A 13,312-nucleotide genomic window follows, 5' to 3' on the forward strand; every position below is an offset into this window, starting at 1 on the left:
TGAGAATCCTCCCATTTCTTTGGCTTCACTCATCTCTTGAGGCATTCCCTCCTGTGCCCTTGAGGCAATTTCCAGTTGCTGCTGCCCATGCTTCTCAGAGGCTGGATCCTATGTTGGCTCTGAAGGCTGAAGGCTTCCTATGTTAGCAGCTCACCTCCACCCTCAGTGCCTGAACCTGTAATGGCCTGGGAACCAGGCCCCTGTGAGAATCTTGACTTTGGCAGTAGGCTTTGGGAAAGGATCATCTTTCTAGAAGCCACCTGGGCAGACAAGAGGGGATATTCTATTCTATGAAAACACAGTCTGAGCTCCATTTGGAGCCCATATAGTCTCACTTGAGGGTCTCAGAAGGATAATCCATGCATAGCTGGTCTCATCCCTTTGTTGATCATGAGGTTTCAGCCTCCTCTGCCTATACCTGTAATTTCCTTTCCTTTTCAGTCTTCAGGCTTTTTGCTTAATATTTAGTACATTTCTATAGTAATTTTTAAGTAAATAAATTTATTATGTTCTATGTGTTTGGATTTGGAGGGTGGTGTGTATTATACATGAATTTTCCTCTACTATGAAAATATCCTTCGTTTTTCAGAAAGGAAATCAAAACCCCAGAAAAGTGAGACAACTTGTCCAAATCAAATGTAGATTATGAAGCTCTTCTCTATCTGTACAATGTTTCTTTGACTCAATTTTGTTGTTGTTGTTGTTGTTGTTGTTGTTGCTATTTCTTGGGCCGCACCGGCGGCATATGGAGGTTCCCAGGCCAGGGGTCGAATCGGAGCTGTAGCCTCCGGCCTATGCCAGAGCCACAGCAATGCGGGATCCGAGCCGCGTCTGCAACCTACACCACAGCTCACGGCAACGCCGGATCGTTAACCCACTGAGCAAGGGCAGAGATCGAACCCGCAACCTCATGGTTCCTAGTCGGATTCGTTAAACACTGCGCCACAACGGGAACTCCTGACTCAAGATTTTTGATATTCAAAATGCAAGGGGTAATACCTACCTTCCCTTTCTCAATTCAGGAATTGACATCACAAATAAATATGAAAGTATTTTGAAACTAAACACTTTATAGTCTCATTAACATTTCATTTTTAAAATTCTATTATGATGGAGATTGGAAGTGGTGTCAATATATACTTTCAATTCTAAGAAATTTCTTCTGAGTTCTCAACTGTAGAATTTACTTTCTTCAGATAATGTTTCTCTCAAAATCATTTTTTTTGGTATTAAATTAAGAAAAAACAAAATAAAACTCAGAGCTCCCGATGTGGCTCAGTGGAAATGAATCTGACTAGCATCCACGAGGATGCAGGTTTGATCCCTGGCCTTGCTCAGGGGGGTAAGGATCCGGCATTGCCACGAGCTGTGCTGTAGGGTGCAGATGCTGCTCGGATCCTGCGTTGCTGTGGCTGTGGCCGTGGCTATGGCATAGGCCAGTGGCTACAGCTCTAATTTGACCACCCCTTGCCTGGGAACCTCCATATGCTGTGGGTATAGGCCTAAAAAGCCAAAAAAAAAAAAAAAAAAGACCCTCTGGGATGGAAGTTGATTTTACTTTTTGTATATTCAACAAACATTTTTTGAATACCAATGTGTTCATGCACTTAGGTTTTGCCTGGGAAGTAGTAAGTAGATTCTTTTTTAAAGAAATAAACTATATTTAGAACAGTTTTAGATTTATATAAATATGCAAAGATAGAGTCCCCATATACCTGATATTGATTTCCCCTGTTATCATCTTATATCAGTAGGGTACATTTGTCACAATTAATGAACCAGTATTGATCCATCAGTATACTTTTATTCAGATGTCCTTAGTTTTCACCTTTTTCTTTTCTATGATACAATCCAAGACAGCATGTTATGTTTAGTTATCATGTCTCCTTTGCCTCCTCTTGCCTGTGACGAGAGTCAGAATTTGTATTTTTGATGTCTTTGACAGTTTTGTGGGCTACTGGTCAGGTAGTTTGTAGAATGTCTCTCAATTTGTCTGATGTTTTTTATCATGGTTAGGGTGGGATTGTGGCTTTTTGGATGAAGACCATGAGGTAAATGTCATTCTTATCACTTCATATCAAAGGTACTTGAAATAATTTTTGATGTCTGGGGTAATATTTATAAGCTTGATAAATTGGAGAAATACTTGTCTTTTGTTCATACCGAAGGCTCTTTTGGTACATAAACTAGGAGCATCCCAGAGAATCTAAAAAAGAATATATATATATGTATCTGAATCACTTTTTGTCTTTTTAAGTCTGCACCTGTTGTATATGGAGGTTCCCAGGCTAGGGGTCCAGTTGGAGCTGCAGCTGCTGACGTATACCACAGCCACAGCAAAGCAGGATCCAAGCTGCATCTGTGACCTACACCACAGCTTACAGCAACTCCAGATCCTTAAGCCACAAGCAAGGCCAGGAATCAAACCTGCATCCTCATGGATGCTAGTCAGGTTAATTAACCACTGAGCCACTGTGAAAACTCCCTGAATCAGTTTACTGTACCCCTGAAACTAACATAACATTGTAAATCAACTATATTTCAAAAACAATTTTTATTTAAAAAAAATTTTTTTTTGTTATTTCCCCAGTGAGATCCTGCTCTGTAGCACTGGGAACTATGTCTAGTCCCTCATGATGGAGCATGACAATGTGAGAAAAAGGCATGTATACATGTATGTGTAACTGGGTCACCATGCTGTACAGTAGAAAAAAAAATTGTATTGGGGAAATAATTTTTAAAACAGAGTGAGAGTTATGCTTATCTTCTAAAGGACAGACTATGAGTTGTGTGGAATTTTTCTGCATGGGAGATTTTTCTATTCTATTCATTTATTCATTTACTTATTACTTACTTACCTATATCAGTATGTAATTGACAGGTTTCAGAACATGCCACTTGAGAATATGCTACTTTGGCATATTAATTATTTTGAGCAAAGGAACTTGAGAAAGAGCAAATGCAGAAAGAGCTCTCTGGCTTCCCCCTTTCTACCTAAAAACAGGTTCTAAAATGTCCCATGAGAAAAGTGACTTCTCTGTATCAGGATAAGAACATTCTTAGCACCAGAGATGTGGAATCAGCTCTGAAATGGACCTGTACTAACAAGTCTTCCAAAATGATCCTTACCTGCTTTTAGTTTTCTTCATGTATTTCCTAGTCACCATCCCATGATTTGCTGCCCCTATGCCTCTATGTGCTCCTTTTTCTTGACACATCTTCCCAATTTGTCATTCTTCATACAAAAAGATATATAAATTTTTGTACCTAACAGCTTCTTCAGGTCTTTGTTTTCATTCTTAAGATGCCAATGTACACATAAAAATATTTAGTAAAATGTGTATGCTTTTCTCCTGCTAGTCTAACTTCTGTCAGTTTAATTCTTTGCCTTAGCTACTGAATCTAAGAGAACAGAAGGCAGTTTTTCCTTCTCTATGTACTTAAGAATATTTATCATATTTTACTATTTTATTCATTTTGTTATCCAAATTATTCCAGTTTTGGCCATTGGGAGCTCTTGTCTGCTGTGTTCCTTTGACATGCCCACCATCTATGTGTGCGTGCGTTTGTGTGTGTGTCAGTGTGTGTGGGTGTATGTGTGTATTTAAACACTCTTATATTTTTGGTGCTCTGAGATTTTATAGGCTTATCTTGTGTGTTTCCTGTTGCAACCCTAGAATTAGCTATTTCTCCAAAAAGTCCTGGTTCCTTTTAGTAAGGAGATTATTGACTAAATCCAACATGACCAGACATTATTTTCTTTATTCATCCCACTTATAAAAGATTTGGTGGTACTTTTCCTCCTGTTGGTCTCACAAAAATTCTGAGATTAGAGTGAATGGTCTCACAAATCCATTAGATTTCATTGAAGGGAATGACTTTCAAAATGTGGATGTATAACTCCTAGAGATAATTAGGAAATTCCACAAAGATAACAGAGAACTTCACCTATTTGCCAGTTGAAACCACAAATCTCTTCTAAACATAGGTTTACTTTTGGACTATCAAATGGAAATTTCTTAAATGCAAGAGCAAATTAACCTGGAAATATTCTAAATATTTCTTTTCTCTTTTCTTTAATCAGAACTAAGGGCAATACCTCAACAGCTATTGAAAGTTATTGTTGCTGGTTTAAACAAAGAATCTAAAATGTTTATTATTGTGATGTATCTTTTTATATGTGCCCAGACACCAAAGCCTAGTTTTATTCCTAAATTCCCCCAACAGTGGTTGCTATAAATGTAGCAAAAGCCCAAAGGACAGCATGCTGAGCCTTTGGAAAAACAGTTCTGTTTCTAAAAGCATGGGATAGATATTGAGGCTTAAACAGAGTTGATCCCTAGGATAAAGTCATAGTTAATGTAAGGTTTTCAGAATAAAATCTAAGATCTCAGGGAAATCTAGGGACCAATTATGTGATGTTCAAAGGAAACAGGGAATATGAGGGAGCCGTAGCTTTTACCCTATTTTTAAGGCAAATATGAGCAAATTATTATACTCAATGTTGGGAAATAAAAATTATTTTTGCTTATTTCTGTGATAATGATAATGAAGAGGAGGAGAATGAAATGAGGGTGATGAAAGTTGGAATTCTAGGCACCTGAGCTTTAAGTTGCTTCAGTTCAGAAATAACTACAGTGAGGAAAATTGACTTGGGCCTGGTTCTCTCTCAAAGTGAAAGGGACTAGATTCTATGGGAAGTGTTTCTCTTGATCTTTTCTTTGAACCCAACTTTCCTATCTGAATTTCATGGTAAATTATGTTCACGTACCAACCTTCAAGATAGCAAATCAGTTTCTCAAATGGAGTTTTCCATCCTGGGAAGGCCAGGTGTATGAGCTCTCCTTATCTTCCATCAGCTCAAAGACAAAAATGTCTTATGAATATAAGATTTGTAAAAATTTAACCTCTCAGTAATGTGTAAAAAAAAAGGAGGAAATCTGAGGCATAGGGGAGGTCAAGCAGAACCAGAGTAGCCAGAGGACAAATGATCTTCCAATGGTTCTCTGTGGGGCACCTGAGATGGGTTGTTTGGCTGCTTAATAAGAAGCGAATTCTCCAATGGGAAAACAACCCTATTCTCATGCATCACATGACCATTGAAGGAGAACGAGATGCTAATGACAGCAGTTGAAGGGGAGGCATTTCAAAAGCAAATCTCTTAGAGAGACTGGACCCACTTTAGTGCTCAGTTGCTGATAAAGAACAAGGAAAGACTGAGTGGGCCTGGTGAGCAGAAACCTGGCCACCTGTGTCCTCCACGTTGGTGACCTTCTTTGCCTTGATCACCTGAGAAGGATCCCAAATTCTTATTCCAAGTTCTTTCTTTGGTGACATTGGCTGCTTTTCTCAAAACCATCATTTCAAGTCTCAGGAGGAACTGTGAGGTAAGTCGTATCTCTTTTTGTGACTTTGTTTCCTCTTGCTAACACTTGGAAATACTTTTCTACTGTTCATGGGGGATATTATTGGCTTCTAGGCTTTTTTCTCTTCCTCCCCATCCACCAAAATAAAAATGCAGCATTTTATTCTTGTGCATGTGTGTGAGAGAGAGAGAGAGAGAGACTTTCCTGTTAGTAAAATATTTGAGGTATTGCTAGGCAATAATTTAGATGATTTGAAAGAATTTTGAGGATGGGATCCTACTTTTGATAGAAGGGAATAATATGACTGTTAATTCATGTACAGCATCTCCCAATTAGTTTACTTCCAAATCCCTTCCACATCGCAATTCAAACCTCAATTTAGATTACAGCATTAAAAAGATCATCATAAAATGTAGCCTTGTACAAGATGATCTAATTATTCAGCCTTGCTGTACGAGCTTAATAAATTATGCAGTTTTGCCCGCAGTATTTCACCTGAGAGAATGAGTGTGTCAAACACCACAGTGCATGAATTCTCCAGCCATCCTGTGTAGATGCCTGAGCTTCCAGTGCTTAGTGTCATGATCTTAGAGTTTGTTTTACAACACTTGAAGACTGAATATTCATTTTTTTTTCGATTGAGTTTGAGAATGTGCGTTATCCTGAAGGGGCTTGTATGCACATAGAATATGCTATATGTGATAATTGTTCTATATTTAATAATGTTCAAATAAAAGGCATGCTGTCACCTAACTATTTGCATATTACTTAAGAGTGGTAATGAAAAAGCTAAAGGGAATCCCCCAAGAGTTCAAATGAGTTTATTTGGGACAAATGAATATCAGCCTCCTGAAGTGCCCTTCAGTAGAACAAGAGGGCATATTTACAGCTCTATCTGTGCACATGGGAGGAAGTTCGGAATCTAGTCTAACCATTTAGGCTCGCTTAATGGCTATTGAACAGAAACCTTCTGGTTGACCTGATGTTTTGCTCCACCCTCCCTGTGGTATGATCTCAGGGCTGACATGTGCTGCCCCTGTGGACTATGGAATCTTTTGGCTGGTCTGATGGAGGGTTGGGGTTTGATGACCTCTGAGGGCATTGCACAGTGGTGGACTTAGATTTTGAATAAGAGTGGTTTTAAAAACAATGATGGTAAGTTTACATTCTTATTTTGTTTTGTTAATATAAGACAAAAAGAATTCTCTCTTTCTCTAGAGAAAGGGAAATATTATAACTTCGCTATGACTAAAAAGCCAAATAGTAATTGGCCTTTGCAGTAAAAGAGAGATAATCAACAAATTCTTGCCTTATATTCAGATTAATTGGCTGATGTCAAGGGAGATTTTATTGGACATGTCAGCCATGATCTTATATCAGTGAGCCAAATTCAGTTAATATATTTTCATGAATTAAAAGCTAGTTCCAATTTTTAAACCTCTACTTGAGGTTTTAAAAAAAATGTTTCCAGCAAGTCATCTACCTGATTAGTTGCAAAAACTCCTTTATGCCTTATACTCCATCTCTGCTAATTTTGCAAGAGGAGAAAATGTTATGCAGTGAGGAGAGATGAGAATTAGGGGGTAATTTGATGAGAGAGGAGATACCTGTCTTGGGTAGCAGCTCCCTCAGCTTTGCTCAGCACACCTAGATAGAAGATGTAGGTAGTGAAGCACACTTATGGCCCTGACTATGATTTGAAACTAGGCAAGAACTGAGGGCTGCTACTTGGGGCTGGGTGTCGAGAACACTGTGTCTCAAGATCCTTTCCCCCAGGATATCAGCACTCCAGAATCCTAGCAGCAGGAGGGCCTAGAACTTCCCCTGTTAATACCAGAGGCCAGGCAGCTGGGAGAGCCAGAGGTCATTGTGACCACTCGTCTGCCTGTAGATGATATCCTCACATCCACGGGGCAAAGGAGGTTGAAGTATTATGTGTACCAGCATAGTCTGCATACACTTGGAGCCAGTGGATGTGAAGGCTGGAATATTCTCTTATCAATTACCTGACAAAAGATCTTGAACAACTTTATGCTGTTAAGTTGAAAAGCATTTTACTATAGTCCACTCTAAATTTTCTGAAAATAGAAGGAGCAGAAAGAACTAGATATCGGCATTTGTTGAACAGAGCAATGCAATGAGGACTGTGGGGGTTAACGGCAGAAGCAGAGTAGAAGTCATTACCTTTGTGGTGCTTATGAATCCTTGATGGAAAAATAGATTGAGTAGGTGAAATTCAAAGATACGGGACTAAGACCTCACTGCTTAAATTGAGGCAAATCTTAACACCAGAGAAACAACTCTGTGTGTTTATAAATCTCCTCAGTCTTTCATGTACTAAAACTATGAAGATCCTATGGAATGTGGCTAGAACCTTAGAGAGTGGATTCCCGAATGGACCCATTCATTATTTTATTCAACAAATATGAAGTGATACTTCATATATGTGAATCCCTGGGATCTCAGCAAAGGAATCTTCTATAGACCCCTCCACTCTGGGGCACAAATATAGGGATGTAGAAAAGAGAGGGGACTTCCCAGGGGAGAAGAAGAGCCCTGGCTCAGATTCCAGGTTCCGACTCAGAGTTCTGCTTGAAGCAGAAGCATCACCATTACAATGTGAGACGGGAAAATGACTTGGAGAGGCTGGTAGGGACAGAAAGACCATGGAAATGGAGTATTGTTTTTCATCTGCATATGTGAGTTAGTGGTCCCTTGAAACAGAATTGATCTTTATATTAAAATGTAGAAGATAACTTTTCTAATAGGCCAGATGGGAATGAAATCAAGATCTGATCTTCCCCCAAAATATTCTAGGTAGCTTCTGTGTGGCTTGTGCGAGTCACAGGAGAACACACTTTACTGAGAGACTGTGACATGGAGTACTTGGATTAAACAAGCTCCAACAATGATCCTTCAGGAAAAGAATCATTATGGGCGCATATAGGCAAACAAAGACAAACACACGCTTAATTTCAAAAACGACTCGTCTGTAATCCTCCAAGTCTAGCCTTAACGTGAAATAAGTTGTAAACAATTTTATTACATTTTATTCCAGCTTGAAAAGTCTATGATTATATTTCCTTGCTGATTTATAATTGTGTGTCTATGGCAATTCACTTGTTTCCTGGGGGGTATTGCTTTCCCTGAACTTGTATGTTTTAAGGAAGGCTGAAATATTACACTTTAAAGACAAAAATAATTTGAGAGGTTGAACACCATAAGCAGCTGCTGGGAAGGTGCTGATTTGGGTGTTTTGAGACTCAAGCCTCAGAAAGGGAATTTGCACATACATTGAGCTAAGGACACCCAGAGGATGCTGTGTTGATTCATTAGCAGATCAATAATCTACAAGCCGTGAATATGCAAGAGACAAGAGTCTGTTGTCTTTTCAATCCATTGTGGAAATAAGGGTCTTTATGTGGACACTGAGAGTGTTCTGGTCCAGTGAGTCAATAATTCCCATTATATCATAGAAAATGTATCTCCCCTATAGGCCATGAATGCCTGGGGAATGTTATTCAGTAATCAAGAATCCTGCATTAACATTATAGTCTGCTCTGGGACCTAACTGGTAAATAACACACGGTAAGGTCCATTTTACTTACTAGAGCCTATCTGAATGTTTTGGAGAAAATGGCAAGGCTTTACAAGTATTTCAGCAGATTTAGGAAGGGAAGAAATAAAATATAGTCACTCTGGTCAAAGATTCATGTCATTTTCTAATGTGAATATTTCTATATTCTCATCAGAAGAAAGAAAAAGGAAAGAAGGAGAGGAGAAAAAGGTGGTAGCAGGAATAGAAGGAAGAAAGGAAAATAAACCTGATTGTGTGTGTGTGTACATGCTTGAAAGTCCAGGGATGGAATTAGCATCGAAAATGGCAAGTTTAGCCATAGTACTTCATTGGGTCACTAAGAAGTTTGAACATAAGTCTTTAAACAATAAAAAAAGAATTTTTGATTAAGAAATTGATTCTGTTGCATGTAAATATGAGCAGAGTTAGAACTGGAACAGGGAACATTTGTACAGACATAAGAGAACCACACATTTCATGACAGAAATTATTCAAGTGACGTTGGAAACACCTCCAATGCTGCCTCATGCAAACAAACAACAGCAACAACAAAAAACCTGGAGATGCCCAGAATGTTTCCTTCATAATAACTAACATTTGCAGAGCCTCTTATAATTTACAAGGCATCTATAGCAATTACCACAGTTAATTCCCACAATAACCCTGTGAGTTTAAATATTAGATTTCCAATTTTACAGCTGAGGGAACTGCTGCACAGGGAGGGTAAGTGGCTTTTTCCAAGGTCACTCAAGAGTCAGCCATAAAACTAGAACCTTAAGCCAGATCCTCTGACTGTCGACTGTCTGTCCCATCTTAGCCTCTCTGCCTTCATATCCATGTATCCCTCTGCAAACAGTTGTGTCTATAACAAGGCAAAGATGTAACTACCTGGAAAGTAGAGTGCATACTTAACACAAGCTCATGGGCAACTAAAGCTACTCTTTTAACCAACACACACACTTAAGCTTAAAGGTCTAGCATGTAAATAATTTTTTTTAAAAGACAATTGAAATGTGCATTGCTTCCCCTCCCCAAATGTAATTACTTTATGTTTTTCTAACTTATCTAAAAGTAAAATTTGTCATCATAGTTCAAGTTTAAAAATAAAACCACATGAGTTGCTGGTCATCAAATATGACCCTGGTCATGGACGTTTGTGTTTGAGAGATGTGAGATGGGAGTGAGGGCAGTGCAGGTGCACAGCTGAAGCTATTACAAGGTCCCTGGTGTAAGACCTGGGCCCAGGCTCTGTGAGGAAAAGGGTGAGAGCAGGTAAAACTCTGCTTTCAAAGGAACTTGCAATCTATTGAAGAACGTACCTGCATAAATGGCAACGGGAAGAACACAAAGGCAGGGAATGAGGAAGTGTGTGCCCTGTTAGGGATCTGAGAGTGAGCCAGTTGTATAATTGAAGGGCTTGTCCTGAAAGCAGTGGAGAAAGAAGCTGGAGAGAGAAAAAGACTGAAACACTAGACTGAGAAGTTGTATTTTACACCAAGAATTGGGGTGATTATAGCATGGGAGGAGAGCACAGTGAAATGGTGGTTAGGGAAGGCAAATATAGTAGGAACATAGAGAAATAATCGGACAGAAAGCGTGGGGGATGGGGAAAACCTGCTATGAAGATATGGTAGTATTTTGAGGTGAGAGAGTATGAACATGAAATGCTAATAAAAGGCAGTTATTATTATTATGACTTATACCATTATTTTCAATAAGAAGCATCCCCTGAACTCCCTCTGAATTGCTTTGAGATGTATTATTTAAAAAGGGTTTTGAGAAATACCACTGCTTCCTGATACTAAGGAGTTAAAAAAAAAAAAGCAAAACCCTGTGAAGTGTACAGAATTTGTAAGAAAAGCCAAGTTTCAAAAATTTACAGGAGGATTTAGGAGAGAATTTCATGAGCAAAATGAACATTTTAATTTCTGAAGGATGTTAGAGAATGCTGCATTTCCTAAACTCCTTGACTAATTAAGATGGTCATTCTTCCCCCAGCAAGGCATCTTTCACTATTTGTGGAAACACCTTGATTATGTTTACTGGAAGATAAGAAACCTACATTCTAGTTCACTTATAGACTAAAGGTCTGACCTTGGACATCTATGGGCCTCAATTTCCTCACTCATCTTGCTATCCTAGTTTGAGGTCAAGAAGATAACAGGAGACTGTAGGGGAAATGTTGAGATAGGTTTTTTTGTTGCTGTTTTGGTGTTTGTTTTGCTTTTCAGGGTCGCACCCGCAGCATATGGAGGTTCCTGGGCTAGGGGTCAAATCAGAGCTGCAGGTGCTGGCCTATACCATAGCCACAGCAGCCTGAGATTGGAGCTGTATCTGCAACCTACACCACAGCTCACAGCAATGCTGGATCCTTAACCCAGTGAGCATGGCCAGGGATTGAACCTGTGTCCTCATGGATGCTAGTTGGGTTCGCTAACCACTTAGCCATGATGGGAACACCTTTTTTTTTTTTTTTTTTGCTTCTGCTTTGAGATAGTTATTCATCCAATAGCAGCTCTAGTTGATAGTCATGTCCTCTTAATAAGGCAATGATTAGTAAGTGGCCGTTGTGCCCAGTGCTCCTGAGACAATTTGCCATAATTCTCTAATAGCTCAGGAAATTATTTTCTAGAAACAAGTCAGGCATTGGGTTTCTCCCTTAACTTAAAGTATATCACATGACCATGTAAGTATGAATGTGCCAAAATGGTAGGGATGAAAGCCCAATAGAGTCAGACATTTTCCTTCTCACTGTGGCATGCCTCACCTCCCCATCTAATCCATGTCAGTAAACTCCACGTGTAGCCCTATGTCTCATGGCTTCTTGAACCCAGGGAAAGATGCTAGATCTAGGACCTGCAGAGCAGAAACATCCAGGAGAGAATGAATATTTCAGACTCCCTGATCAAAGTATTACTCCCCTCATCTGACATTCTCCTAACCTGTGTACAGATGAAAATAGAGCTTTGAAGAGGTAAAAATCCAAGCTCCTTAAAAAAGCAAGAGGAAGAATTATAATATGCCGACTCTGTGTTGGGCAGTGAGGAGACATCTTGCAGGTTATCTAAGGATAGCTTGGTGGGCCACAGAGATTTTCATTTTCAGCCAGCCCTTGGTTTGCATTTTAGCTCTGCCACATACTACCTATGAGACTTTAGCCAAATCAGTTAAATTCTCATCTGTAATATGGCACTTACTTGATGGGACTGTACTGAGTAGAAAATGATCTAAAACATGGAAAGCAGTGCTCTGCATATGGTATGTGCTCAATAAGTTGGTCTTTATTATTACTATTTTATTATCAATTTAATTTCCAATGTTCCCCCATACGAAGGAAAGAAACAAACACTTGGCCCTGAAAAGACAAAAATCTGCTTAAGAAATTTTCTAAATGGAATTTTACCTTCAAAGGTAACTGAGAATATTTTCCTTTTCCCCTCCTCTGCCTAAGTTATGACTGCTTACAGATACTGCTAATTAGGGAACAGAAACTGGAGAAAAAATTATTTCACTTGGACTTGTCTAGAAGGAGCGGCCATGTCTTCCATCTGGGTTCAGAAGCCAAAGTTAACCTTTATTATGGCACCAAATTTTCCATTGCAAACTACACAGCTGACATATTTTACAAGGGCCTGCAGTACAAGTTGAGGAAACATTACTTCTTTCTCCCCTTCTCAGTCCCAGGATCCCAAGTCAGGGGCTCAATGCCCAGTGCATTCTTCTTGTATAAGAGCAACCAATCTTAGACCAAAAACAGAAAACTTCATGAAGTCTAAAGTGAAGGATAAAATAGTTTGCAGTATGCAGGGCAGGTTTTTAAAATATGTGGATATTTTGGATAGATGGATATATATGGATAGGTGGATATATATTGAATTATATGTATATTTCAGATGATGTTTTTGTACCTTTTAAGGAGAAGTTCTGACACTAAGAAAACAAGAACTATGAATTGTCACTTTGGTCCCTTGTCTCTCTCTTACCTCCACCTTTCTATCCTCATCCTCTTCTTTTTCTTACATGTTCTCTCCCCTTCTCAATCTTCTTCTCTTCCTTCAGGCCTCCCTCTTCTGTTTCCTTGTCTCTATTCTTAGGATTATCTTCAGCAGCACTGTAGACTTTTATTAGGTCCTTACTATTTGCCAGACATTGTGCTAAATGCTCAATAGGCACTACATTCTTTACTTTGTCTCACAACAACACAACTTATAGAACAGCAAACTTTCTGAACAAGGAAAAAAAAAAAGAAATAAAAGGCTGCTGTCCAAAGGCTATAGTCTTCAATGACAATGGGCCATAGTTGAGTAAATCAAGTTTAGGTGTGCTCCACCCATCTCAGTGGAAATGGCTTTTACTCTAGTATAAAGAG

The 13,312-nt window shown here is 39.0% G+C and overlaps 1 protein-coding gene across 8 annotated transcripts in view; it reads left to right on the forward strand.

The window, feature by feature from the left end:
• The first annotated feature begins 5,003 nt into the window (after window positions 1-5,003).
• Window positions 5,004-13,312, forward strand: part of SLC14A2 (solute carrier family 14 member 2) — a 471,990-nt gene continuing 463,681 nt past the window's right edge. For 3 of the 8 annotated variants that reach the window (XM_047763920.1, XM_047763947.1, XM_047763921.1), the window contains exon 1: window positions 5,007-5,387. The gene's annotated coding sequence lies outside the window, so the exon portion shown is untranslated. Of the gene's footprint in view, window positions 5,388-13,312 lie in introns of all 8 variants that reach the window. The other 5 variants (XM_047763955.1, XM_047763926.1, XM_047763922.1 and 2 more) reach the window with 3 other exon arrangements.

Source organism: Phacochoerus africanus, chromosome 2 (genome assembly GCF_016906955.1).
Source record: "Phacochoerus africanus isolate WHEZ1 chromosome 2, ROS_Pafr_v1, whole genome shotgun sequence".
Classification (NCBI taxonomy): Eukaryota; Metazoa; Chordata; class Mammalia; order Artiodactyla; family Suidae; genus Phacochoerus; species Phacochoerus africanus.